This window comes from Heteronotia binoei, chromosome 6, assembly GCF_032191835.1.
Source record: "Heteronotia binoei isolate CCM8104 ecotype False Entrance Well chromosome 6, APGP_CSIRO_Hbin_v1, whole genome shotgun sequence".
Classification (NCBI taxonomy): domain Eukaryota; kingdom Metazoa; phylum Chordata; class Lepidosauria; order Squamata; family Gekkonidae; genus Heteronotia; species Heteronotia binoei.
The window spans coordinates 123,761,198-123,788,968 of NC_083228.1; the positions used below are offsets into that span (position 1 = coordinate 123,761,198).

Consider the following 27,771-nt stretch of genomic DNA (forward strand, 5'->3'; position numbering starts at 1 on the left):
AAAATCCCATTGTTGTTTTTATGGTCTCTTCTCAGGGTCACACACACAGCTGCTGCAGAAATATGAAATGCATTCTGTTATTGATGGAAGGATGTGTGCTAGAGGAATGTGGAATTGAGTTGTACATATGATCAGAAACGGAACTTGGAATCTGGAGGTTTTATTTGCTTTGTCAAAAATGACAGTTTCAATAAAACTGAAATGCGTTAAGGGCGAGTAGTTTCTTGAAATCCTGAATAAACATAGAAATGTGTGGTTTTCAGCAGACAATGTAGAATTTGTTTGGGTTAGTAATATTGTTCCAGAAGAACACTGGAGATCTGTTAGGCATTATGTGTGTCTACAACTATTTTACATATGAAATAAAAAATATTAATTATAAATGCCCTTGTTTGATTAATGCTCTTAACATAAGAAATATGGATATATGGATACCAACACTGGCAACTTCACTTAGGGCAGGTTGTGTTTAATTAAGTTGGGTCAAGAACACCTAAGTTACTGTGTTGTCCCTATTAAGCAATTCATTTAATTAATGGCAGTTTGGAAAGATGTTTACACATTATTTTCTAGCTTTCTCCCATGCCATTTTGAAGGGAAACAATACTGCAACTAGGCATAACTTTGCCTCTTAATAAAAATCTGTAGGAGTATGCACATGCCATGTAAAAGAGGAGCATTGATGGAACAGTTTGCCCACCCAGACACTGGAAGATCTAAATAGCAAACCCGGAAGAGTTTCCTGTTGCTGCTGGTGGTGGTTCTGTGCTGGCACCTTGAGGGATAAAATACCTCCTCAGTGCATGTGGCACAGACAGCAAGACAGGAAATTGCAGTCCCTTTTGATTTCCTGGAGAGTTTGGAGCTGTGAAATGGGGTGGGGGGCAGGGGAGGTCATGGCTAGATTCAGGGCTTTTTTGTAGCAGGAACTCCTTTGCATATTATTTGCCACACCTCCCCAACGTAGCCAGTCCTCCTGGAGCTTACAGGAGGCCCTATACTAAGAGCCCTGTAAGCTCTTGGAGAATTGGCTACATCAGGGATGTGTGGCCTAATATGCAAAGGAGTTCCTGCTACAAAAAAAGCCCTGGTTAGAATATCAATAGAGGAAGGTTCATGACAGACATGATCAAATGTTGGCTACAGCTCTTTTCAGAACCTACTCTGAGATGGTAGGGACAGCAAAGAATTCCTTTTGGACTTATGGTATATCTGTGCAGTGTTGCCTTTGTTGAGGTGCTCTGAATGGTTCTGGAACTCTTATGCTCTCGTCAGTGGGAGGTGGTGGAGTACCATTTGGTGGCCTGCTGTGACTCTTTTGGAAGGCACTTAAGAGGATAGAATTGTTTGTGTCTGTCCAAGTTGGGCCTATGTTCTGGCTAGTTCTGGGTGTTTGTTCACATGTTTCTGTGAATTTTAAGGTCTCTTTTCAGATTCTCGAAACCAGAAATGTGGACTGGATCCATACTTAACTGCCACCTTACCTGACAAGTTAGAAATGTGAGTGGGGGCATTGATGAGCTGGATGGAGGAGGTGACGGATGCAAATAAATGGTTCTTTAAAGGAAGATCTGTTATCTGAAAGGTGCTGGTAGTGACTTCTGCTAAAATGCCTTCATTGGAACCCTGTGATTTGGTTAACTACTAGTTTTGAGCTGGTCTCGAATACTTTTTTTTTTTTGGGGGGGGGGGGGAGGTAAGGTCCCTGAGTGTATGAAGGTAGTCTAGTTTTGAATACACCTGGGTGATACTGATTGGATGTTTTCCTGTCTGGCAGGCTTTGGTTTTTCAATCTAGGTATTCTTTCCAGGAAGTACACAGGAGAGTAACGTTTCCCAGTGTTTTCTTGATAGGTTCTGTTGCCATCAACCAGAACAATCTTCATGGAAGTGCTTTGGTGTGTAGATCATTAGCATGATGTAAAGCAGGGGTGTCAAAGTCATTTGTTTTGAGGGCCAGATCTGACATAAATGAGACCTTGAGGGGTCGGGCCATGTCGGGTTGAGCCTAGCCATGTTGGGTCGGGCCATGTGTGTACCTATTTAAGATTAGGTAGCAGATATATAAATTTTATAAAGACCACAGACAAACACAAATATGTTTTTTTAAAAAAACTTGCTTAAAACGTTAGCATCATTGGTCTTAAGGATGCTTTTTTTGTATTTCTCCCATGGGATCCAGGGAACTGGGCAAAGGAAGCTCTGGCTCTTTCCTTCCTTCCCCAGGGAATTACAGGGGAGGAGCCTCAGCCAATGGAGAAAATAGAGGTTTTGTTCTGTAGCTCCTGAGCAATTGAGCAAGCCTTGCAAAGCAAGCTGTTATGCAGAAGAAAGCAAGATATAGGGAGAGGGAAACAGATGATTGCCAGTTGCTTGGAGGCCTGATAGGAGTTCTCTGGGGGCCTGATTCGGCCCCCAAACTGCATGTTTGACACACCTGATAAAGGGAGCTATCTTGAGGGGAAAAGTCTTTGAGATACTTACTATGTGGTAGCCCCTGGAGTATTAATCGGGAACTGTTCTTCTAACTGTACTGCCTATGTGGTATCATTTAAACTGGCTTCCAGTTCAAGGTTGACCCTCAGTGCCACAACTGGGTTTTGGTCCTGTCGTTCCATATAAAACCTTCCTGCATGCTCTGCTCATCAGATGAAGTCAAAGGACAGTGTGAGAGTAAGCAGGTGAAGGCTTTCTCAGCTCTCTGGTTTTCTTCCTGCCTAACTGTAGGCACCTAGTGGGGATGCGCCCGTTTCAACTGCTTTTCTTGAAGCTGGGGTGGGGGGACATTTATGGGCTCATATTATGGCTTTGCAGTTACTGTTTTATCTTGTTATACTTCTTTTTTTAAAAAAAAATATATCCCGCTTTCCACTCCAGTGCAGACCCAAAGCAACCTTACATCATTATTCTCTCCTCCATTTTATCCTCACAATAACCTGTGAGGAAGGCTAGGTTGAGAGTATCCGACTAGCCCAAAGTCACCCAGCAAGCTTCCATGGCATGAGTGGGAATTCAAACCAGATCCTAGTCTGACACTTTAACCACTACACCATGCAGGCTCATCTTGGCCAAGCTGGGCGTATGACTTTTCTATTGGCTGCCTTGAGCCATTCCTGTGTGAGGATCCAAGTGGGTATTTTAGAGACGTTAGTAAAATATTATTTAATAAAATGTTTCAAGTCCTCAGTTTTGCCATGGATTCCAGGAGGGAGACAACTTGCACATAATTACTGAGCGTAGGGGTGGAATTCTAGCAGGAGCTCCTTTGCATATTAGACCCCACTCCCCTGACGTAGCCAATCCTCCAAGAGCTTACAAGGCTCTTATTACAGGAGGATTGGCTACATCAGGGGTGTGTGGCCTAATATACAAAGGAGCTCCTGTTAGAATTCCACCCCTGACTGAGTCTATACATTCAATACTAAAGATTTAAGCTTTTGAATGAAAGGCCCAACTAATCTAGAATTTCTTCCAAGTAAACCAACTGCAATGAACAGGGGTAGAGTGTAGAAGCACTATTGGCTACCCTCCTGTCTGCACTGTTGTGAAAATCTTAATGCGTCTGCGAGCAGACTCTTGCAGATGCTTTAATTTATTTACTCAGAATCTCTCATGTTGTTCCAAGGTAGAGCAACAGAGAATCCCTTCTAACAGGAGTCTCCTGTATCAAAAGCTGACTTGTTTATGGCTAAGGTTTAGTGTCACTCTCTGATCTGTCCCCAGAGACCAAAGGTATGTGGGAAGAGGGAAGCTTTTCGAACAACAAAGGGGAAATAGGATCCGATAGATGTGCAACGATAACAGGCCATCTACAGGCAGGAATGCTTGTCTATTTTAAAATGGATAAAACTCTTTCAACATCTCCCTATCCCCCAACAGAAACTTAAAAAAAGAAAAAAAGCCCTGCTCTGTGTGCTGATTGAGCTTTCAAAATAATAAATTCTTCAGGGGACCTCATAGCCAGAAAGAAGATTAAATGATTCTATTTGTTCTGGAATTTGTAAGTCTCTCAGGAGGGAGAACCCCCCCCCCCCAAACCTTCATCTGAAAGCACGTCTGCTTGGAAGTGAATTCCACTGTGAGCAGTGGGACTAGTTTCAAGTCATGGGCATATGTTGCAGTCTCGGTGGCAACACCTGCCCAGAAGAAGGAAAGGGAGCTATGTGATAGATTTACCCGTACTAAAGTAAGTCAGTCTGGAGAAATGGATCTCATCTCAGACTGGGTCTTGGGAAACTTGGAGGTTGCTGTTTGTCAGGGATTACTTAGTGAGACCAATAATGGCAGACCTAAATCTCCCCCCAACACACATCAATCACCATTACTCTGTCGTCTTTCACAATTCACAGAGAGTTCTGGGATATGTTGGACAAATTCCAGGGTGCATTTAGATGTGAACCAGCATCCAAGTCCAACATGAATTGAGCGTGTCTTGTGGTTTAAAATGTATTTAAGGATCTGTTGTAGGTATTCCTTATGGGATGCTTATTTATTTGCTTAAAACATTAATTGGCTGCCTTTCTATCTTTCAGAACTCAAAGAGACACAATGTGAATATAGCAACAGTTATAAAAAAAATAAGAGAACAATTCAAAATCTCAGTTTTTTATTTATTGGCAGTCCTAAGTCAAATGCAGTCCTCAGTCTTTGGCTGAAAAGCAAAAGTGAAGGGGCCAGGCTCACCTCCTTGCGGAGGTTGTTCCATTAATTGTGAGGCTGCCACCAAGAAGGATCTGTCTTGTGTGCCTGCCAGATGAGTTTCTTTGATTGACTGGACAGTCAGGAGGGCCTTTCTCTGTGATCTTAATTCCCAGGCAAAAGTTAGTTGGGGCGTAGGGTTCCCTGGAGGGAGGTGACTCAAATGACTGGTCTGTAGATCGGGACGCTAAGCAGACTTTCTGGGAAGCATGTTGAATTGAATTACCTGGGGTGCACTTCAAGTAAATACTTGTGCATGATACAGTATTTGGAGCAGAATAAAGCTTGGGTTGTGTCTAGGGGAGACTTTGGGGATCACCAGTTTGTTTTCTTAGATGCTATGTTGTTCTAGTTCCAATTAACGACTTACTGCTGATATGTGTTTTAAAACTTTTTCACCATTGGATAACACTGATGCACTTGTCTGCAGCGGGATCCTTAGAGCCTATGTTCTATAGCAGGGGTGGCCAACGGTAGCTCTCCAGATGTTTTTTAACTACAACTCCCATCAGCCCCAGCCATTGGCCATGCTGGCTGGGGCTGATGGGAGTTGTGTAGGCAAAAAAAATCTGGAGAGCTACTGTTGGCCACCCCTGTTCTATAGAATCTACACGGGGTTATGGGAAATCATAGAATCATAGAGTTGGAAATGACCTCCAGGGTCATCTAGTCCAACCCCCTGCACAACGCAGGAAACTCACAAATACCTCCCCCTAAATTCACAGGTTCTTCATCGCTGTCAGACGGCCATCTAGCCTCTGTTTAAAAACTTCCAAGGAAGGAAAGCCCACCACCTCCTGAGGAAGCCTGTTCCACAATATTCACACGGTTCAACTGAAATCCTGACCAGGCTACTGTTGCACCCGTTTGTTACCTGTCAACAGAGAATTGGTGGTGGTGGAAAATGCCATCAGGTCACAGCTGACTTAACGGTGACCCTGGAGGGTTTTCAAGCCAGAAGATGTTCAGAGGTGGTTTGCCGTTGCCTGCCTTTGCTAGTGATCCTGGACTTCCTTGGTGGTCTCCCATCCACAAACTAGCCAGGGTCGACCCTGCTTAGCTTCTGAGATTAGATAAGATCGGGGTAGCCTGGGCCGTTCAGTGTGGCTTAAAGCATAACTCCCCTCTGCAGCTATTTTTTGCAGGGAAGAATGGCTGAGTGGGTATTCCTCTTTCTTGGCAGTTTGCAGTTTTAAAATCCCCTCCCTCTAGTTAGTTTTGAAATCCCCAGTAGTAGATCTTCATGAGAAAGCAGTAGTAAATTAGGAGCAGTTTTCAAGCATAGTGTGGGAGCCTCAGGAAAGTATGCCCCCATATTCTGCTTCCCTGTCACAGAGGATGTATGAACACTGTATGCAACATTCAGTGGCTTTTTAAAAATGGCAAAATGTGGTAAGGTGCTTCAACACAAAGCCTGTTCTTTTGTGGTAATTTGTATGACTCTATTGAATTAAAATGTCTGATATTGGATTGTGTGAGAGTGCTGGATCATTCATCTGTTGAGACATCCCAAACCCCACTTATCTGGTGTTTTTCCATGCCTGTGTACCTCGGCCTTTGCAGCAAGGGTTTGTGGTTCTAGCAAAAGAAGAGAGATGTCATCCCAAGAAGGGTAGGAGGACCACAAGTTTTTCATTTGCCAGTTTCCACTGAGTCATCTATAGAGTTTAGGGGGGATTGCATGCAAACGGATGTTGTGCATTGGCAGGGCAGCTAGGAAACTTGTTTTTAAGGTCTGCCTTTTCTGCAGGAACTCACACAAGCTGCATTTTGTACTTTTGGAAAGAGACCTTTTTAAGAGTGTTGCAGCATCAAAACTATGAAATGGGTGTTCTGGTGGTGACAAAGAAACTTATGGTACTTCCTGTGTTGCTTGCACAGGGGACTATCTTTACCTTTCAAAAAGCACCTGGCGACACTTTATGAAGAGATACCTTTCCTTCCCTTTTTTTATACCAGTCATAGCCACGAGATCCCAAGTTCAGTTTTTTAACTACCATTACTGTTAATAGTGTGTGCGTGGTGGGGGACTGTTGAAGACTGGTGTGGCTTTGATGCTGGAAGGAGTCCTGTGCCCTTGGTGAGCCAAACTGCAAGGGAAGAACGTTTGGGCTACTGTACAGATGGGTGGCCTTCCCATTCCCCATTGTTAGCAGACATTTGCTACCTGTCTGGATGTTTTTAGGCCATGTTGTAATTTGCTTCATTGTTCTCATTGTTGTGGGAGGAGGCACTGCCATGATTGTTCCTGTTCCAGGTGTGATTAGGTGTGTGTCAGATGGCTGTCCTTTTCTTCTGCTTCTTTGCAGCATGGCTTTCAGCCATAGGTCCTCAAACGCCATGGGAAATTTCAGGCTGAACATTCCCAGTGGGATATTCTGTAGTAGTAAAAAATCCCCCACAACTCTGCTGCTCAGGGCAGGCTACCTCACTGCCTAACTACACAGTCAGACCCAGCTCTTGATATTGTAAAACCCAAAGGCAGTAGTAACTTTTCCTTTTTTTTTTGTAATTTTTTCTCATTGCTTCCTGGAGCTTCACGTCCTCTGCCTTCCTCCCTTCCCTGGTATTTTTGTCAATGACTTCAGCCAGTATCTTGTGCAAACTCTAAATTCTGCAGAACTGTTTACCCATTTCCCCACTGCCCATCCTGTCCGCCCACTTGTTCAGATCTGCAAAATGTTAAAAGTCATGGACAGTCATGAAAAGCTATGCAGTGTATGACTCAACAGTGGTTCTGTTTACAAGAATAGTCCTAGGAACTTATTTGCAGGAACTTATTTGCATATTAGGCAACACCCTGTGATGTCACCATCGTTTCACACAGAGCTTTTTTTTCAGAAAAAGCCCAGCAGGAACTAATTTGCATATTAGACTACACCTCCTGATGCCAAGTCAGTCTGAACTGCATTCCTGTTCACTCCTGCTAAAAAAAAAAGCTCTAGTTCTATCCAAGTCTTCAGAAGGTTGAGGAAAGTTTGCTTCAGTGCTGGCATTTTGGGGTAGATGGGAATAGTTAAATTCTGGTCGGAAAAGAGAGTCAAGTCTACCCCCTTACCCATGAGTGATAAGATGTCCAGCTAGCAAAATAGATTGTACCACTTCAGACTGCACGGGGAAAATCACATGCTGGAAATTGTACTCTCCTGATAGGTTAAAAATTCCCGACATGTAGACAACCAGTAGAACCTTTCTGTTTCCTTTATGCAAAGGAACCTGCTGTCTGAAGTGGTAGAGCCCATTATAGCCTCTCATTCTCTGGCAGGTATAAATAAGGCTTTAGATCTGGAGAGAAAGGCTGATATGGAAATGGCGAGGGCTCACGCTCCATTGTGGACTTCAAAACCCAGTGATTACTGTTATGCTCCTGACAGTAATTTAGAAATGTCTGCCTATTGCTTGTTAATCATTTGTCATGTTCTTTTCACCAAAGGTGAAAGCCATTTAAAGTAATTGATTACCTAATAATTTCTGTGTTCTTAAAGATTGGTTTATTCTGTGAAGTTTAAGTGCCATTTTGCCAATTTCGCCTTGCAGCAAGGCAGACCGCTGCCCGGCTAGCTCCGTCATGGATACTCAGACTGGCAGGGGCTCTCCAGGTTCTTCGGCAGGGAAGGTTCTTTCCCAACATCTTCTCCTTGTGGCCTTTTAACTGGGTATGCCAGGTTTGGACATGGGGCATTTGCCATGCAACACCCGTGCTCTCTCTCCCGTGGGACATGGGGCATTTGCCATGCAACACCCGTGCTCTCTCTCCCATTCGGTTGTGGTGTTACTGACTTTTTTTTGTAGAAAAAGCCCATCAGGAACTCATTTGTATATTAGGCCATACCCCCTGACATCACCATTGTTCCACACAGGGCTTTTTTTGTAGGAAAAGTCCAGCAGGAACTCATTTGTATATTAGGCCATACCCCCTGACATCACTGTTGTTCCACACAGGGCTTTTTTTGTAGGAAAAGTCCAGCAGGAACTTATTTGTATATTAGGCCACACCCCCCTGATATCACTGTTGTTCCACACGGGGCTTTTTTGTAGGAAAAGCCCAGCAGGAACTCATTTCCATATTAAGCCATGCCCCCTGACACCAAGCCAGCCAGAACTGCATTCCTGTGTGTTCCTGCTTTAAAAAAAAGACCTGCTGGTGACCCATGGAATTTAGCCAGCCAACCAAATATGACAGCTCAGTGGGGGCTTCCAGAAACTGCTTATTCTTGTTGGAAGCATGAGGAGTAGGGTTGCCAACTCCAGGTTGGGAAATTCCAGGAGATTTGGGGATGGAACCTGGGGAGGGTGGGGTCTGGGAGGGAAGGGACTTCAGCACGACATAATGCTGTAGAGTCCACCCTCCAAAGCAACCATTTTCTTCAGAGCAACTAGTCGCTGTAGTCTAGAGAGCAGGTGCAATTCTGGGAGCTCTCCAGGCTCCAACTGGAGGCTGGGAACTCTAATGGGAACACTTTGTGTGTTGACACAGCGTTTGCAGAGTCACAGGTTGTGCAGGTCTTTGGCACGGTGTGTTAGACTCTATTAAGCTGGGGTTAGATCTAAAGGGCCCTGCACTGGATGGCCCGGGCTAGCCCAGTCTCATCAGATCTTGTCAGCCCTTAGAAGCTAGCAGAGTTGACCCTGGTTAGTGCTTGGATGGGAGACCACCAAGGAAGTCCAGGGTTGCTGTGCAAACCACCCTGTTTGTCTCTTGCCTGGAAAGTACTCCAGGGTTGCCATAGGTCGACTGTAGTTTGATAACACTTTCCACCACCAGCTCAGCAGGGGAAAAAGAAGATTCTCCTCTGCTGCAGAGAGGGGTAGCTGGATAGGAGTAGAGGGTACTAACCAGGCTTTTTTTTGTAGCAGGAACTCCTTTGCATATTAGACTGTACGCCTCTGAGCCCTGTAAGCTCTTGGAGGATTGGCTACATCAAGGGTGATATGTGAAGGAGTTCCTGCTACAAAAAAAGCCCTGGTTCTAATTGATGCAAGAAGTGATGTGTGTGTGTGTCTCTGCGTGTGTGGAAGACTCTGGTGCTTTGTGGCTTGGTACTTCTGGCCCCCTGTGGTATGCCTGATCAGGCTGAACTCAATATATATATTTTAAAAAACTCTGTACCAAATTAACATTGTGATGCTGTCAAATGATGCCTGCAGGGATTTGTAGATTATACCAGAGGACAGCCCCGTGGGGGCAAAAATAGCTTATGGTGCAAAACTGACAGATGCTTCCTGAGTGGTTCCAGAAGCTTTCGCGCCAATAGATATTCTATTAGATGTTCACAGAGCCACAGTGTGCAACTGTTGATGCATTAGGGTGCAAAATCAATTTAGAGGGTGCAAGACTTGTGGTCAATTTGGTTTTAGTCAGCGGCCCATATGTTCCAGTTGTTTGATTTCACAAAGTTGAAGAGTTTTAGTTCTTCTGATGCAATTCTTTGTGGCTCCTGGGAGACCAGGTAGCGATGGACCATTAGGTGAATAAAGCTGTACTTTTGGAGGGTGTATTTTTTTTTAACAAGGAGTTAAAAGAGAGGGGGGAGCAGGGTTTCAATTTCATTGTTTGTTGAGCTAAACTAGCTGTTGCAGAGGGCAAAGAAGAGAATGAATTTGTTACTCTTTTTCCTGATGTCCGTGCCTTATCGTCTTTGAAGCAGGACATATCTGTGTAGTTTAATGAAAGCAGCCATCAGGATGAAGCCAAGTGGAGGAAATTTCCTACCCACATTTCCATCATAGAGCACTAGAGTGTTGCTCTAGCTTTCTGAAATCATGAAGTACTTACCCACAGTAGAGTTAAAGAGTTTGTCCATAGCAGATCTGATACATTGCTCTGTCCTTCCAGCCATTTGTGTGTGTGAGAGAGAGAGAACAGGTAATTCTGTTAGGTCTCTGAATTGGATGTGGCTGGGGTTCAACAGAGAGTGTGCAGAATTCTTCAGTCATGGAGGAGGCATCTCTGCAGGAGTCACTCCAGTTGGAAGAGCCTCCTTTCAAGAGGAGCTAGATTTGAGTCCAGTAGCACCTTAGAGACCAACAAGATTTTCAGGGTATAAGCATTCGTCAAAGCTCTCTTCGTCAGATACCAGAGCGTTGATTCTTGAAAGCTCATATCCCAAAAATTTTGTTGTTCTCTAAGGTGCTGCTGGACTGTTCTACTGCAGACCAACTCCTTCTAGGAGTTATACTTAAAACAGGGATTCATCCAGGAATGCAGAAGCTGGGTTTATTTAAGGGCAAGTAAATTTGACTTTGCAAGCTCTGAAGGGAAGCCAGTTTTTGCAAGGATGAATGATGTGTGCTTGTTGTATTGAACTTTAAATTGAGAGTATGGAAAAGTTTTGCGGGGATGCAGCAGGGCTTGCTTCTCTGTAGCATGATCTGAGGGCCAGTATGTTGCAGTGGTTTAGTGTGTTGGACTGGAATCAAGGCTGTCAAAGTAATGGCAGAAGTGCATTTGGAAACAAACTAAGCAAAATCCAAAGGAAATCATCTTTAAAATATCTTTACCATATCTGATTTCTGAAAATGACAACAGTCTGGAAATTACCTTGATGTCTGCAGTTCACAGTCCAATTAGCAAAGGGGGGCTCTGCTGGCAAAGGGGGACTGTGCTGGAAACTTAGAGGGGCATCCTCCAACCAGAATACTTAGCTGATGTTCCCACCAAAAAGGATAATCCTGAAAAGCATTATTGTGAACAGCACTTCCAGAAGTTTGCTGGGTGGCCTTGGGCCAGTTACACTCTTAACGCAACCTACCTCACAGGGTTGTTTTGAGGATAAAAGGGAGGCAAATAATGTAAGCCACACTGGGTCCCCATTGGGGAGAAAGGCTAGAGTACAAGTGAAGTAAATAAATGTGTCTGTTGAATTAGAGCCCTGTAGCCATGAGATTGGCTTATGATGTATAAGAAGAGTATTTATGAGGCCTGAATTTTTACTGACCTGAAGGGTGTCAGTGCTAATTATAAGAGCTATTAAAATTGTATATCCTGGTTTTAATATCTGGTCTCTGTCTGGTGTAGAATGTTGCCTGTGGCTCATTCCATACACTCATCAAGATTAGAGATAACAGTTTAAGAGGGGCTGCGAAGCAGAAATGATTTCTTCTGAGAACCTAGTCTAGAAATGTGTGGTTTAAAATGAAGTTTTGGAGCGATCAGCATTCTGAAAGCCAAGTGTTGGTGCCACCTTCCCCAACCCACCCCCAGTTTGTTTCTGTCTTTCTCCACATGACTTCTGGCAAGATCATCGAGGTCTGCTAAACTGCTTGGCGCAGCAGACAGGAAATGGATCTGTTTGTGTAAAGTTATGCAACCCTGTTTGGGAAGGAAAAAAAGGGATCCAGGCACCACGTGGGCGATAGAAACCAAGGGAATATCAGTGAGCAGTTTTGAGCCCACAGCAATCTCAGTCCCGAGGAATCCTTCCGAGGAGGTGTGAACAAGAGGCCAGTTCCTCAAAGTAACTGCAGCCCTTGGATCTAATTAACCAATGGAGCAGATCTCTATTTGACTTCGGGGGTTGTCTGGTAAACTTTTTAATGCATTTTTTGGAAGTTTTAAAAAGGTTTTTTTTGGGGGGGGGGGTGGATTTAACTATAGATTAAATTTCAGCTTTTTTCTTGGTGGTGGAGATAGCTATTGAATGGGGGAGGGCTTGGTTTGCAGAAATCTGCTAGTCCAGCTATTCAAGTGAAGCTATTCAAGTCATAGAGGGAAGCATTATTGAAGGCAGATGACCTTTTGCACCTGGTAATTAATTTCCCTTCTGTATTTTTTTTTTCATGATGATGTGTTCCTTTGTGTGGCTTACTATTTATTTATTCATGTTATTTATAGTCTTTCTCACTGGGACTCAAAGTGGATTAACTTCCATCTTGCCCTTTCCTCCTCACTGGGGACCGAAAAAAGACTTACAACAGTCTCCTCTCCTCCATTTTATCAATAACCCTGTGAGGTAGGTTAGGCTCAGAGAACCCAAGTGGCCCAAGGTCACCCAGCAAGCTTATGTGGCCAAATGGGGATTTGAACCCAGGTCTTCCAGACTGTAATTTAACCACTGGACTTGCTTACAGTTGGGGCAAGACCCGGTCGTTGAAGACTTTGGAACTCTCTGTCTGGGACAGTGATGCTCTATATTCTTGGTGCTTGGGGGGCACAGTGGGAGGGCTTCTAGTAGGCCTGGCCCCACTGGTGGACCTCCTGATGGTGCCTGTCTTTTTTGGCCACTGTGTGACACAGAGTGTTGGACTGGATGGGCCATTGGTCTGATCCAACATGGCTTCTCTTATGTTCTTACTTTTGTTGTCTTAAATGTCTGCCATTCAAGTTACTGTTTGACAGTTTAAGAACCAGTAAAGAAGAAGAGGAGTTGGTTTTATACTCCACCCTTCACTATCTGAAGGAGTTTTGGGGTGGCTTACAATCACCTTCCCCTCCTCTCCTTGCAGCAGTTACCTTGTGAGATGGGGGAGGGGGGCTGAGAGAGCTCTGAGAGAACTGCAACTGACTCAAGGTCACCCACCTGGCTGCTTGTGGAGGGGAGGGGAATCAAACCTGGTTCTCCCGGTTGGAGTCTACTGCTCTTAACCACTCTACCATGCTGGGTTTCAAAGAAGCTGGCAACTTCAAATTGGGGAGGGGGATCACAGAGAGGAACAATCTCTGTGTTTGCAGTGAGGATCACAGGCCTTATGAACACATTCAAGATATGGATTGTCAGGCTTTGAACATGGATTTCTGAAAGACCTGGACCGATTTCCCACTAGCCTTAAGCCGCTCTCACGCTCCTCTTCTCAGCGGGGCTGCCGTCGGATTTCACACTATCTGCCCCAGGGCTGCAACTGGCTTCGCCTTTTTCGTGTGGCAAACAGACACTGGTTTTTAGAGGATCTTGTTTGCTGCGCGAAACAGGCGGAACAAGTTGCAGCCCCTGGGCAGGTAGTGTGAAATCCGATGAAAGCCCCGCGAAGAAGAGGAAAGTGAGAGCGGCATAAGGCTAGTGGGGAATCGATCCCAGTATGGTGTAGTGGTTAACAATATCAAACCCCAGGACCTGGGAGATGTGTATTTTAATCACGGCTCTGCCTTGGAAGCTCTCTTGAGTGACCTTGTTCCAGGCACTCTCTTTCTGTCAGTCTAACCTACCTCACAGAATGGCTGTTGTAAGAATAAGAAGGGAGGAAGGAAAAGTCTAGGATTTTATACTATACTCTTCTCTACCCTGAGGAGTCTCAGAGAGGCTTGTAATCTCCTTCCCTTCCTCTCCCCACAATAGGGAACTTGTGAGGCAGGTGGGTCTGAGAGAGTTCTGAGAGGACTGTGACTGGCCCAGGGTTACCCAGTTGACTGCATGTGGAGGAATGGGGAATCAAATCCAGTTCTCCAGATTAGAGTCCACCGCTCTTAACCACTGCACTATGCTGGCTCTCTGGAGGGAGGAAAGAATGATATTGTAAGCCACGTTGGGTCTGCATTGGGGAGAAAAGTGAGGTATAAATAGCTAAATAAATTTTTAAAAATATTTTTTATGGGCAGCTGTAGCTCAGTGCTTCTGGGGAATGTATCATGTATGGGGGAGGGTGCTTCCCTGTCCCCGTCAAACAGCCCCCTCTCCAGCTAGCTGTAAACTTGGTGAGGTTATGAATTGGTAAGCTTTTGCCTTGTAATGTTTCTTGCCTGCGTCAAAAGTGTGGAAGGGGTGTCTAGCCTGGCCCAGGTCTTGATTAAAGTTCTTGTGCAACTTTCATTTTCTCCACTTTGCGGGCAGTTGCACAATTCTTTTGACACCAGCTGAGCCTATTGTTGTTTTTTGTAGTGCCTATCTGAACAAGCCATTATGTCCCTCCATCCAAACCTCCTTCCTTCCTTAAACTCATTTGCCAGAAGCAGATTTCCACCCTCCCCCCCAACCATGTGATTTTCTTTCCTTCAAAAGGTCATTAACCTCCAAAAAAAAAAAAAAAGCTCTGGTGGAGGAGATAACGCTTCCTGATCTTCCTCCTAATTTAGCAAATTGGAGAAGAGACGGCAACCTGAAAGACAGCAGGGCTGTGCCTGAAATTAGAGATTGTTTGCAGGGACTTAAAAACTGCTCTGATGCTCCTTTTCCATTAAGTAATGGGCTGGCTGGTGTTCCTGTGGGTTGCTTTGCCTAGAACTGCTGCAGTTGATGACTAAGCCTTGTTTCACAGATGCCTGATGCAGAAATTCAACTGGTAAGGTCCCCCCCCCCCATTTACTGTGTCTCTGCTGACCAGTTGCTTCAGTTTCTGCCTGCTGGGCATTTATTACAAACATTAGTCCTAGCTGGGCTTTTTTTGAACAGGAATGCAGTTCCAACTGGCTTGGCGTCAGGGGTGTGTGGCCTAACATGCAAATGAGTTCCTGCTGGGCTTTAAACAACAAACAAACAGAAAAAGCCCTGTGTGAAACAATAGTGCCATCAGGGGGTGTGGCCTAATATGCAAATAATTCCCTGCTGGGCTTTTTCTACAAAAAAAGCCCTGAGTCCTAGGGTGTAGGTGGGAGGAGAAGGGAAAGTGACTGTCCTAGCATTGCAATGAGCTAGCTCAGTAATAGCCAGGCTTTCAGGGTTGAAAGCTTGCTCTTAATCCTGATCTGCAAGGTGAGTAATTTATCTGTATGTTCAATCCCATCCTCCTTTTGCCCTTTGCTTTCTTGGAGGGCCTGGTTTTTGGCCACTGTGTGACATAGAGTGTTGGATTGGATGGGGCCATTGGCCTGAGCCAACATATCTTCTCTTATGTTTTTATGGCCAAATGCAACAGAGGACAGCGCTAGCTCAGATTTTATCAATACCTGTTGAAGATGCAGTCTGAAGTTTAGGAATAAAATAACCATTGGAGGACAGGGAGCCCAGCCTGTCTGCCTCTAAGGGAAATAAGGGTGGTATCTCTGATGCCACTGCTCTAAGCTTGTGGTGGGAGGCCACTTATGGGTGGAGGCCAGTGAATTAATTTGGAAGAGATACTTGACTGACCTTGTTGGCAAATACAGCACACTGAATTCTTTTTCCCCCCTCCCTAAATGATTTTCAGGTATGTTGATACCTAGGGCTTTTTTGGTAGAAAAGGCCCTGCAGGAACTCATTTGCATATTAGGCCACACCCTCTGACACCAAGCCAGCCGGAATTGCATTCCTGTGCGTTCCTGTTAAAAAAAAAAAAAAAAGCCCTTTTGAAACCCATTGTTTACAATCTCCCCTTCCCCTAGAGATCTGTTGGTATCTAAGTGTTTATTCCACACACACCCCCACAGAAGAACTATAAAAATCTCTTTTGGATTTATGCTCAATGATCAGATTTTAGCAGATATCAAGTAACTTTAGTTCAGTATTGTTATAATTTTGCAATTAGGTGCTTGCTTTAAAACAAACAAACCTGTTATTCCCTCTTCAGAAAGGAGAGAAGTAAGGTATTTGTTGAACAAAAATAGTTAGGCTTGATTGTGTGTCTGGCTCACAGGTCAGCTTTAGTATAAAGGGGGCGGACTTAAACACTTTTTTTTTTTACAGCATCTGTGAAACTCTGGGGAGTATTGCATCAATCATGAGTGTGTTCCTTCTCTGGATGTTAACTAGCAGTGTGGTACATAACAGATTTGTCACTTTATTGGAGATGGAGCTGAAAAATTCTTTAGGGAAATGAGCTCTGGATGTTCAAAACATTACTTTGTGCCATTGAATATAATGTCGGTCTAGATTTCCTTCATTGTTACGCAAAAGGTGGAGCTCTTTTGGAACGGCTTTTAAGGTTTTTGTAGATCCAAAACATTTAGGTTATGATAAATGTCCCCAAAAGGAATACTGAGGGTTCCCAATGGGGTCCCCAAGCTGCTTATGCTGTTCTCCTGTCCTCCATTTTATCCTCACAACAGCCCTGTGAGGTAGGTTTGGCTGAGAGTATGTGACTGGCCCAAGGTCACCCAGCAAGCTTACATGGCAGAGTGAGGATTTGAATCTGGGTCTCTCAGATCCTAGTCCAACATTTTAACCATTGTGAATACCAAAATACTTTGCTGCACTATTTCAGTTTGTTCTACTATCATTGTGTCTTCCTGGGTCATGATCACAATTCCTTGTATGCTTTTTTTAAAAAAATTGATTGATTATAAAGTCTTCAAATACATTACATCTGTATGCCATACATCCTGTTATTGTTTCCTGTTTCATAATCCAGTTATGAATAAATAAACAAAAACAATAAAATATGAAATCCACAAAATTATTAAAACCGAGAGCAAAGATAGATTGTTTCCTAAGTTCTTACAATGCTTAATATTCTAGGATACAATTCCTTGTATGCTTAAGAACCCTGGGGTTCATGGGATTATTTCTTGTGGAAGAGATTTATCTTGCTTTGGAGGTTTTGACTTTAAGTTACTTTTACTAATTGAACATGTAAACAACTTGAAGTGAATTCTGGGGTAACTGAAGGTAATAAAACAAAATTTGAGTCTAGTGCCACCTTTAAGACCAACGAAGTTTTATTCAAGATACAAGTTTCCGTGTATATACGCACTTCTTCAGATAACCTGAAATAGAAGTCACCAGCCCATACATAGAACTAGAGGGTGAGCAGCAAATTAGCATACAACATACTGAAGATGTTTAACAGATGCAAGGACCAAACAGGAATCACAAGCTTAGTTTATAGGGTTACCATTTGCTTGGGTTTAATTCCAGGGAAGACATAGTGAAGGAAATATCTCAGAATTGGTGATTGATGGGCAGATGTACCATTCTTACTGTGGAATGCTGAGAGTAATTGAGACCCCGCCATGATGGTCCATCCTTCTCCTCTCAAGCATGGAGGGCAGTAAAGTCCTCTTCTTAGAGCACTCTTGCATGTACTGTAGTATGTACATGCAGTCTCAGTTTTTTCTACTGTCAGGGAGCAAGAAATGGGCAGTACTGAAGAGAACAGGCAGGACTGTAGCCCTCTCCCACTGCTAAAGCCAGGGGCCTCTTGCTCTGATACAGCAATACCGCAAGCTTTTCCTGCTTGAATCCACTTGCAGTACCCTCAAAGTGATATGAAGATGGCTATCGACAGTTCCAGGAGTGTAAGCCCTGCAAAAGTGTCAGAGGTCTGTGTCCCAGGTGTCCGTGTGGAAGCCAGTTAAGTTATAACTGGTTGTAGAATATGGTCTGAGCTAGAATTGGCTTACGTGTTGTGAAAGAAAGGGACCGGCGAGGCCTTTGAAGGGGATGTGGCACCATAGCAAAGTTCCATAGCCAGATTATTGCGGGGGGGGGGGGGGAGCCATATTTCTCAAATCCTCACTAATTGCAGTAACAAATGCAACCTTTGGTTCTGTTTCCGTTGAGCTGAGGCTGAGCTACCCTGCTGTTACTTTGAATAGAATTAGTGAGGTGCGGAAGGAGCAGGTCACATGAAAATTTTAACACGGTGGGGGGGGGGGCATGCGTGCATGTACGGATGTGCAAAATAGCAATTGCTGGGTTTTCCAGCAATAAGTCACGAGGAAGAGAGCCATGCCATTAAAGGAGCAACAACTCATTTATCAGTTCCATTTGGAGAACTGTTTTACTGTAACACTTCCTGATTTATTCAGTTTGATTTTTTTTTTTAAAGCCAAGCCTCGTATTTTCTGCTACATTCCTCATTCTTGGTTCCATTTCCTCCTTAAAAAGAAGGTAACAAGGTATCTCTATTACAAGCATGTTTTAATGCTGGTAAATATTCAGTAGTATGATGCCATGGAAGCAAGTCAATATTTATGGACTCCTTTGCAAAGCATCTTGTAAATAATAGTACCAAAGACCTCTCTGAGTAATTGTTTCTTAGAGTAGGGAAGGAGTAAGAATGTAAGAACTTTGCATGCTCAGACCAAAGCTTAATCTAGTTTCCATCAATGGCTAGCCAGAAGCTCACAAGTGCTGCATGAAGGAGAGAAAAGCTCCCTGCCCCTCCCCCCTCCCCAAGACTGGCATTCCTCTAAGCATGGAAAAGTATCTTGAAGGTAGTGGGCCTCGCCACATCTTGCAAGTATAAAAACCGGCAGACTCTAATCTGGAGAATCATGGTTGATTTTTCATTCCTCCTTCACATGAAGCCTGCTGGTTGATCTTAGGCCAGTCACGGTTCTCTCAGAACTCTCTCAGCCCCACCTACCTCACAAGGTGCCTGTTGTGGGGAGAGGAAGGGAAGGCAATTGAAAGTTGGTTCGAGACTCCTTAGCATAGCAAAAAGTGGGGTATAGAAACCAGCTCTTGTTCTCAGCATCGCTGAGCTAAGTATAGCCATACATGATGTGGCATTCCTTCTTCTGAAACCAAGGCCTGTTGAGTAAGATGACCCCAAGTTCTACTATTATGAGAGAAGAAGAAATATCTCCCTAGCTAATTCCAGGAGAAGACATTATTTTATTTATTTATTTATTTTATGATTTATATCCCGCCCTTCCCAACGAGTGGCTCAGGGCGGCTTACAAGATAGAATCTAACATAAATAGGGTTTAAACATTTAAACCGTTAAAATAGTTAAAACATTTAAAACATTTAAAGCATTTAAAACATTTAAAACATTAAAGACAGCAGAAGACAGCATAAGGGTTTCCAGGTCCAATTGAAGAAATATCTGAGGACTTTGGGGGTGGAGTCAGGAGACATTGCCGCCCTGAGTCCGCTTGTGGAGAGGGTGGGATAAAAATCTAAGGTAAATAAAAAATAAAATACTGTACTACCCAAAGTGGTGTTGTCGTTCAGTTGCAGTCGAGTCCGACTCTTTACAACCCCATGGACTAAGTCATGCCAGGCCCTCCTGTCTTTTACCATCCTCTGAAGTCTGCTCAAATTCACGTTAGTTCCATCAGTAACGCTGTCCAGCCATCTCATCTTTTGCCGTCCTCTTCTTCTTTTGCCTTCTGTCTTTCCCATCATCAGGATCTTCTCCAGGGAGTGCTCCCTTCTCATTTGGTGGCCAAAGTATTTGAGCTTCAGCTTCAGCTTCAGCATCTGACCTTCCAGGGAACAGTCAGGGTTGATTTTCCTTAGGACTGACTGATTTGATCTTCTTGCAGCCCAAGGGACTCTCAAGATTCTTCTCCAGCACCACAACTCGAAAGCATCTATTCTGTTAAAGAGATGTGTAACCCATAGTGTTACACACCTCTGTTATGTTTCCTCTTTTGGTTGTCTGGTTTTTACCGCCTTCTGAACTGAAAAGTTATAGATATTTCAGCTGTTCTTGATAGAAAAGGTGTTCTAACCCTTTGATTATTTTGGTAGCCTGTGAGAAAGGGGGACTGGAACTATATATACAACATTCCCCTTGTAGTTGCACTATAGATCTTTTCAAAGACATTTTGACACTGGCCAATTTATTTTCAATCAATTTCCTAATAATACCTTGCATGGCCCTCCCCCCACAGACTTTTGCAATGAGCTATCAGTAATGGTGATAAGGTATTTTTCCTGAATAATTGAGCCAGTTCATACATCACAGCATGAATATATGTTGTGTATGTCACTGTGCATATGAAATTAGGGTTTTTATCCCAATAGCCACTGCATTGTGTTTACCAAATTAAAGCTCATCGGCCATTGGGTTGCCTATCGGCCCCATATGGACAAATACTTTTGACATTGTTTGATTGGCCTTGGATTTCTTTATCATGATTAATTTGGTGTCCATCTGCAAACTTGCTCCTTTGTCTGCAGTTCATTTATGAATAAATTCAATAGCACTGGTCTCACTACCAGATTTTAAGGGGAGAGGTTTTTCTGCTGCTTACTTGCATCCATTGTGAGAATTTCCCCATGGTTTTTACTGTTTCCTGATAGCTGGTTTCTAATTCACAGTAGGGTTGCTAAGGCCGGGTTGAGAACTACTTGGAGATTTTTGGGGTGGAGCCTGGGGACTCCCCAATGGGGAGGGAAAAGTTTGAGGATGGGAGGGACCTCAGCAGAGTATAATTCTACAGAGTCCACCCTCCAAAACAGGTCATCTTCTCTTGAGGAGCTGATCTCTGTAGGCTGGAGATCAGTTATAATTTTTGGAGAACTTCAGGCCCCGCCTAATTCACAGGCAGACTGGTAATTAATTTTTTCTTGGGAACTACTGATTTGTGTCTTGTCAAAAGCTTTTTGGAAGTCTAGTTAGAGTATGTCTTCGAGATAACCTTAAAGAGATAACAACCTTAGGAACTCTGAAAAGTTGTTGAGAGAAGATTTCCTTCTGTGGAAGACATTCTGATCTTTTTTTGACAAGGCTTGTTCTTCCATAAGTCGAAGGAGTCTAACTTTCATCAGTGTTTTCTATCCTCTTACTTGGCAAGAAGTTATCATGACAGGTTTATAATCTCCTAGATCCTGCTGGAGTGTATTTCTTAAAACTGGGGATCCATTAGGTATCCTCCAGTCCCCTGATATGACGCTGAAAAGTTCCAACAAAAATGGAGACCAGATAACTTCAAGTTTGACAACTAAGTTAATTCATGGTAGCCATGATTGGTTAATTTGGAACGTGTCCAAATATTTTGAAACCTCACCTGTTGTTGCCTCTAGATCGAGGTGGGTAACCGTGTTGGTCTGAAGCGGTAGAACAAAGTTAGAGTCCATTGGCACCTTTAAGACTAACAAATTTGAATGATTTTCTTCCTTTCACTATCTGAAGAAGTGTGCATGCACATGGAAGCTCATATTTTGAATACAACTTTGTTTGACTTAAACGTGCCATTGGACTGCTTTTCTGTTGTCTCTATTTACTACAGGTACTCTGATGGCCTCCTTACAGGCAAAATTGGCTTAGGTGTGGGTATCTAGTATCCTCTATAGCAGAAGATTGATGGAGATAATTTATTGAGCTTCTCCACTGCCTCCCCATTCTTTCATTACTCCTTTTACACCTTAAGACTGAAAGTACTTATATTTTCCTGATGCTTTTTTCCCCTTCTGCTTCTGATGTAATAAAAAAAAGGCTATTTTGGGGAGGGGGTATGCTTTTAGCAATAGAATGGCAGTGCCTCACCTTCCCTATATGATAGGATTTGTCTTCAGTGTCTTTGGAGTAAAGCCTGAGGAACTGCATTTAGTTATCTTGCCAAAATATGGGTGTGAGCATGTAACCTGTAAACAGTTGTTGAAGTCAACAAGCATGCTTCACATGTGCTGGCTTGTGCCTCTGACATAGTTAGCAGGTACATATTCACTTAACCAGGATACGTTTCTTTGAGCTGGCTTTTAATAATATTCTCAAATTTTTCTTTTACTTCAGTGATGGTTACTTCTAAGTTACATGGGGGAGGAAAGAGTCATATACATACATTAAAATATTTACTCTGCTTTTAGTAAGTAAAACTACATGAAGTGCTTTTGATTCCAAAGAACTTGACTCAGCTGTGCCATCTTCAATATTGATCAAAACTGGTAGTTTTCATCTCTTTACAGATCTTATCAGGACTCCATTCGTGCTAGAAAAGGTGATGGGGGTATAGTCACAATAAGCCAAACTCTTCGAAGTGGGTACATTTTGGCAGTTTGAGCAACAACTGAGAGTGTTGCATAGTTAATTACTTCCGAACTGTTCCATTTGTTCACTAAATAGTGCCCTATATTAAAGCAGTGATGCTCATTAAGCAGCTATATTGAGTTCTGTTGCTGGCTTCCAATTTTAGAATTACAAAACCTGGAGGTTAATCAAGGCTGAACTGAGCTGCAAGTGGAATGAAGACATCCTGATTAATTGGGAGCTCTTGAATAACCTCTTGCAACTCAAAAATAAGTGTTCATTATTAGACAGTAGTATGGGTGTTACAGCCCGACTGCAGATGCGGGGGCAGTTGAGAATTCAGAGTGCACAAGAGCTGTGCAAGTGATTAAAATCAGTAAAATAGTGAGGTGAAGAAGCAATAGAAAGACTTCTTGGTCATATTTACCAAGCCCATAATGGCAACTGCCTTTAGACTTTGTTTCGATTAGAGTAATGAGGTTTGGCATCCCTTCCATTGCACTCCTCTGATCTGTATGTACTCTCCTTTTTTTCACCCTGTTATTCCCACTTTCTCCATTCACCCTGTCTACCTTACACTGTTCCCGTGTTTTTGAAGTGGGAGGAGAGAAAACCTGAAGCAACTTTTCTCTCACTGCTCTGCTCCTCTGGCTACTAAATGCATATGTTTGCTCTTTCCCTGAGAAACTGAAGTCAGAGAGCTGAAAAGAGTACACTCAGCTGAGTGAGTCCTACCCTGGATAGTTCAGGCTAAGAGAATCTCATCAGATCTTGGAAGCTCAGCAAAGTCAGCCCTGGTTAATAGTTGGATAGGAGACCACCAAGGAAGTTGAGGGCCGGCAGGGCTTTTTTTTTTTTTTTGCAGGAACTCCTTTGCATATTAGGCCACACACTCCTGATGTGGCCAATCCTCCTGGAGCTTACAGTAGGCCCTGTACTAAGAGCCATATAAGCTCTTGGGGGATTGGCTACATCAGGGGTGTGTGGCCTAATATGCAAAGGAGTTCCTGCTACAAAAAAAGCCCTGAGGGTCAACATGCAGAGGAAGAGAAGAAGAGTGGTTTTATATCCCGTTCTTCACTACCTAAAGGAATCTCAGAATGGCTTACAATTGCTTTCCCTTCCTCTCCCCACAGCAGATGCCCTGTGATGGTAGATGGGGCTGAGAGAATTTTGAGAGAACTGTGACTGACCCAAGGTCAGGCTTTATGTGGATAAGTGGGGAATCAGAGTTTTCCAGGTTAGACTCTGTCTTAACCATTAACACGACTTGACGGCACTTTACACACCCGCACTTGAGGTCTTCGTTCTAGTGCTCTCTTTAGGAAGTAGAGGGCTGAGATTACTTAGTTCTGCTTGCTGCTCCAAGGCTGAAAAACTCCTTGGTCTAATGCTCTTTGGAGCATTTCTCTTGATAGTATCAGAGGTGCATATTTCCCATATACCCTAAACTCAGCATTCATTGAGGTGTATGTACCCTTTCTTAAGAGGCACTTCTTGCCAAGTATTCAGGAAAACTCACAGAAAGAGGAGGAATCTACTTGGTGCAAGTCAATCAGCTACAGGTACAGCTGGAACGTCATTTATTGTTCTTTGAGGAAGGGGTCAGGTGTCAGCACTTATTGATGTTATTGGTGTCTTGCCTTCTTGGTCATTCTTGTCTTCAAGACTGCTCCCAATAAAACAAGGTGAAAAAATACAATAAGGTCAGGTTCATCCTTAGGAGGCCTCCAGGCATGCTGAAAAACACCTTTTCTTCCCTCCACTGAAAAAAAGAGGGTAAATCATCCATCCATCCAAAATTTGAAAGAAGGTACAAGCCCGTATTCTCCCCAGTGGTGATTAGCTTTTTACTGCTAAGAATAGATATTCTTCTTCCTCCTTGAGTCCTCACATGAGGTATGTGTGGACAGTTTTGTGAGGGGGGAAAAGGAAAGAAGATGCTTTTTGTTTTTTACTCTCAAGAAAACTCTTCAGTCCTCCTATAATATTGTTAAAAGGCTGAGCTTTTGATGGCTAGAGCAAATTTTTCCAGTATAGCATAGATTTTTTTTTCCCTTTGGGGAGGAGATGGCTAGACTTCAAATTCCATAATGTTAAAGGAAGGCCTGGAGTAGCCAGCTCCCAAGCGGAATGTTCTGCTCACTGTATAGAAGTGGACAATTTCTGGAAGAGTGGGAGAGGGCAGAAAGGTTATTTTTTTTCTTCTTTTGGAACCAGTCTCACCCAAATCTAGAATACTTAGATCCAATGCTACTGTCAAAGAAGTGCTAGGGGGAGATACGTTGCTGAAGCAGAAATTAATAGATAAATAGTTATCTCTCCTTCTCTCCCTTTTTTGTTTTTACTTTTTGTTTTTCTCCTGTCCTCGCCTAGTGTTGGGTATAGTTTCAATGCCTTGTCAGAATATCTAACAGTAAATTTATTTATTTTATTTATTTAGTATATTTCTGTTCTGCCTATTCCCCATAGGGTTCAAGGCGAAGTACAACATATAATAAAACAATAAAAACATTTTATAAACAAACAACTCAACAGCACTCAAAAAATTTTTTCAAACAACTCACAATATTATCAAAGATTTCAGGTTTTCACGGCTGGTAACATCATTAGGGTTTGTAGAATCTTTCGGGATCAAGTGCTGTGTTCTACTGGAGAAAGTTTTCCTTCCAGAAAACTCACAATATTGCCCAGCCTGGCTGTCTCACATCATGACAAGATGTTATCCCATAGAGATGGCAGATGTTATTCCATTTTATAGCACAGATGACAGTGCCAACAGGGGAGGCCAACCAAATCTAGAATAGATCAAGAATAGACGCCCACAGCCTCAACTAAAAGCCTGGTGGAATAGCTCCGTTTTACATGCCCTATGGAAGGCTAATAGACCAGGTAGGGCCTGAATCTCTATAGGGAGCTGATTCCACCAGGTTGGGGCCAGGACTGAAAAAGCAGTAAATTGTCTGGTCCCTATGCAGAGAAGGAAAGCCACAATATTGGGTTGTCTACAGGCAAGGTAGGGAGATTTTACCTGTTGAGGCTCTCTGTAGGTATGCAGGAAAATGACTTGAACATTATATGAAAGGAAAATACACTCCCCAAACAGTCTGATAATGACTAAACATAACAGGAGGAAGGAGGTGGTTCAGTGGTAGAGCATCGGCTTGGTAAGCAGAAGGTCCCAGGTTCAATCTCCGGCATCTCCAACTTAAAAGGGTCCAGGCAAGTAGGTGTGAGAAACCTCAGCTTGAGACCCTGAAGAGCTGCTGCCAGTCCGAGTAGACAATACTGACTTTGATGGACCAAGGGTCTGCTTCAGTATAAGGCAGCTTCCTGTATGTTCAATGCTTTTGAGGGGGCTGATCATTAGCTGAGCTGAGTGTCAGTTGAGGGGAGAGGGGGAATCTGTCTCCTCAGATTCCCTGAGAGGTGAGCAAAATGTGGGCAGAATGTGGAGGGTGAAATATTAATGAGAGATGGGATTTGCAAGTTGTCATCCCCCAGCCAACCCCATTTCTCCTGCTCCACCCCTAAGCTTATAAAATCGTCTTATAATTGAGCAATAATTTGACTAGTGAGGCATCCAAATGTGTCAGCAGTCAAGGTAACTGACAGGCAGTCAGGCTGAAGGCCAAAATCTGCTGCCAATTCAGAACCTTGCCTGGGTCTTGAGGAGAACAGTGGCTCCCGATTCTTCTGGTCAATTAGAAAAAAGGATGGTTAACAGCCATTTGCTCCCACTCCACCCCCAATTGTTGTTGTTGTTTTGATAATACAAACCATGTTTCAAGTAATGCAACATAACTAAATGCTGATAAATGCTTTTTGGAACTCAAGGACATACTTGGACTTCTCGTTTGCTTTGATTGCTGTGCTGGCAGTTGGAAGGAGTCTTAGTCTAAGCATCTGAATGAGCAAGCTAAAATGGGAGATGCTGACTGCTTTCCATTCCTTCGCCTCTCTGTCTCAAAGGAGTGTAACCCTGAGGAATTAATCCCTGTCATTGTTTACATTCTGCTTCCTGTGTGCATCCTTGCCATTTCAGTGCCAGCTGTCAGTCTGCTTGCAACCCTGTTGTATGGGATGTGAAAATGCGAATAGAAAAAGACGACTGCAGATTTATACCCCGCTCTTCTCTCTGAATCAGAGACTCAAAACAGCTTACAATCTCCTATATCTCCTCTCCCCACAACAGACACCCTGTGATGTGGGTGGGGCTGAGAGGGCTCTCACAGCAGCTGCCCTTTCAAGGACAACCTCTGCCAGAGCTATGGCTGACCCAAGGCCATTCCAGCAGGTGCAAGTGGAGGAGTGGGGAAACAAACCTGGTTCTCCCAGATAAGAGTCTGCACACTTAACCACTACACCAAACTGGTAGTCATTTACTGTACTTTAGTGGTAGGAAGTTGGTACATATGGCTTCCTTTAAGCTCCCTAACTTGACCAAAGCAGACATTTATAAATGTATAGTCCTTCTTTCCTTAGTTCCCTCCATTCATTTTCTTTTTATTGTTCCTAATCCCCACCCCATTGCTGGTACAATTTAAGTGTCCTATGGGGAGAAGGCAGAAGTCTATTCATTTATGCAGTGGGAGCATTAAGCAGTGATGTGGCTTTTCCATGGAAAAAGTCTGGTTCATATTTAAATATTATTAGCAGAAGAAGGCCAATACATCATGTACAAGCACTGGACCAAGGAGGAGGAGAAGAATAAGAAGAATTGCAGGTTTATATCCCGCCCTTCTCCCTGAATCAGAGACTCAGAGCAGCTTATAATCTCCTATGTCTTCTCCCCCCACAACAAACACCCTGTGAGGTGGGTGGGGCTGAGAGGACTCACACAGCAGCTGCCCTTTCAAGGACAACCTCTGCTAGAGATATGGCTAACCCATTCCAGCAGGTGCAAGTGGAGGAGTGGGGAATCAAACCCGGTTCTCCCAGATAAGAGTCCGCACACTTAACCACTACACCAAACTGGCTCCTAGAGTGGCCAGTGTGTGACATCACTGGGTGTTGTCAATGCTTCATATCCCACAGCCCATCTAAAGTGACTGATAGTAGGATTAAGCGCTATTCTTATAATGGAAAATACATGCCAGTATGGCTTATGGCGGGGTGTCGAATACGCAGCCTAGGGGCCAAATCAGGCCCCTGGAGGGCTGCTATCAGGCTCCTGAGCAACTTGCTGTCCTCTGCTTCCTTCTCCCTCTCACTTGCTTCCTTCTGCATCACAGCTTGCTTTGCCAGGCTTGCTCAATTGCACAGGAGCTACAGAGCAAAGCCTCTATTTTCTCCATTGACTGAGGCTCTTCCCTTGGGGAGGAAATGGGGAGGGATAGCTTGCTTCAAGGGAAGCTCTTTCCTTCCTTCCCCAGGAGACCAGGAGAGGAAGGAGCCTCAGCCAATAGAAGGAAGAGAGGTTTGGTTCAGTAGCTCTGCTGTGTGATTGAGAGAGCCTGGATTGCATGGGAGAGATGCAAAGAAAGCACCTTTAAGACCAATAAGTGCTAATGTTTTTAGCATGTTTTATTTTTTTAAAAAAAATCTTTGTGTTTGCCTGTGTCCTTTATAAAGTTATATCTCT

General features: G+C 43.6%; 1 protein-coding gene across 2 annotated transcripts in view; it reads left to right on the forward strand.

Annotated features, from left to right (window-relative positions):
• FNDC3B (fibronectin type III domain containing 3B) overlaps window positions 1-27,771 on the forward strand; it is a 387,437-nt gene that overhangs the window by 11,545 nt on the left and 348,121 nt on the right. The window contains exon 1 of one of the 2 annotated variants that reach the window (XM_060242518.1): window positions 14,784-14,909. The exons of the other annotated variant lie outside the window; for it this stretch is intronic. The gene's annotated coding sequence lies outside the window, so the exon portion shown is untranslated. Of the gene's footprint in view, window positions 1-14,783; window positions 14,910-27,771 lie in introns of those variants that run through there. 2 annotated transcript variants of the gene reach the window in all.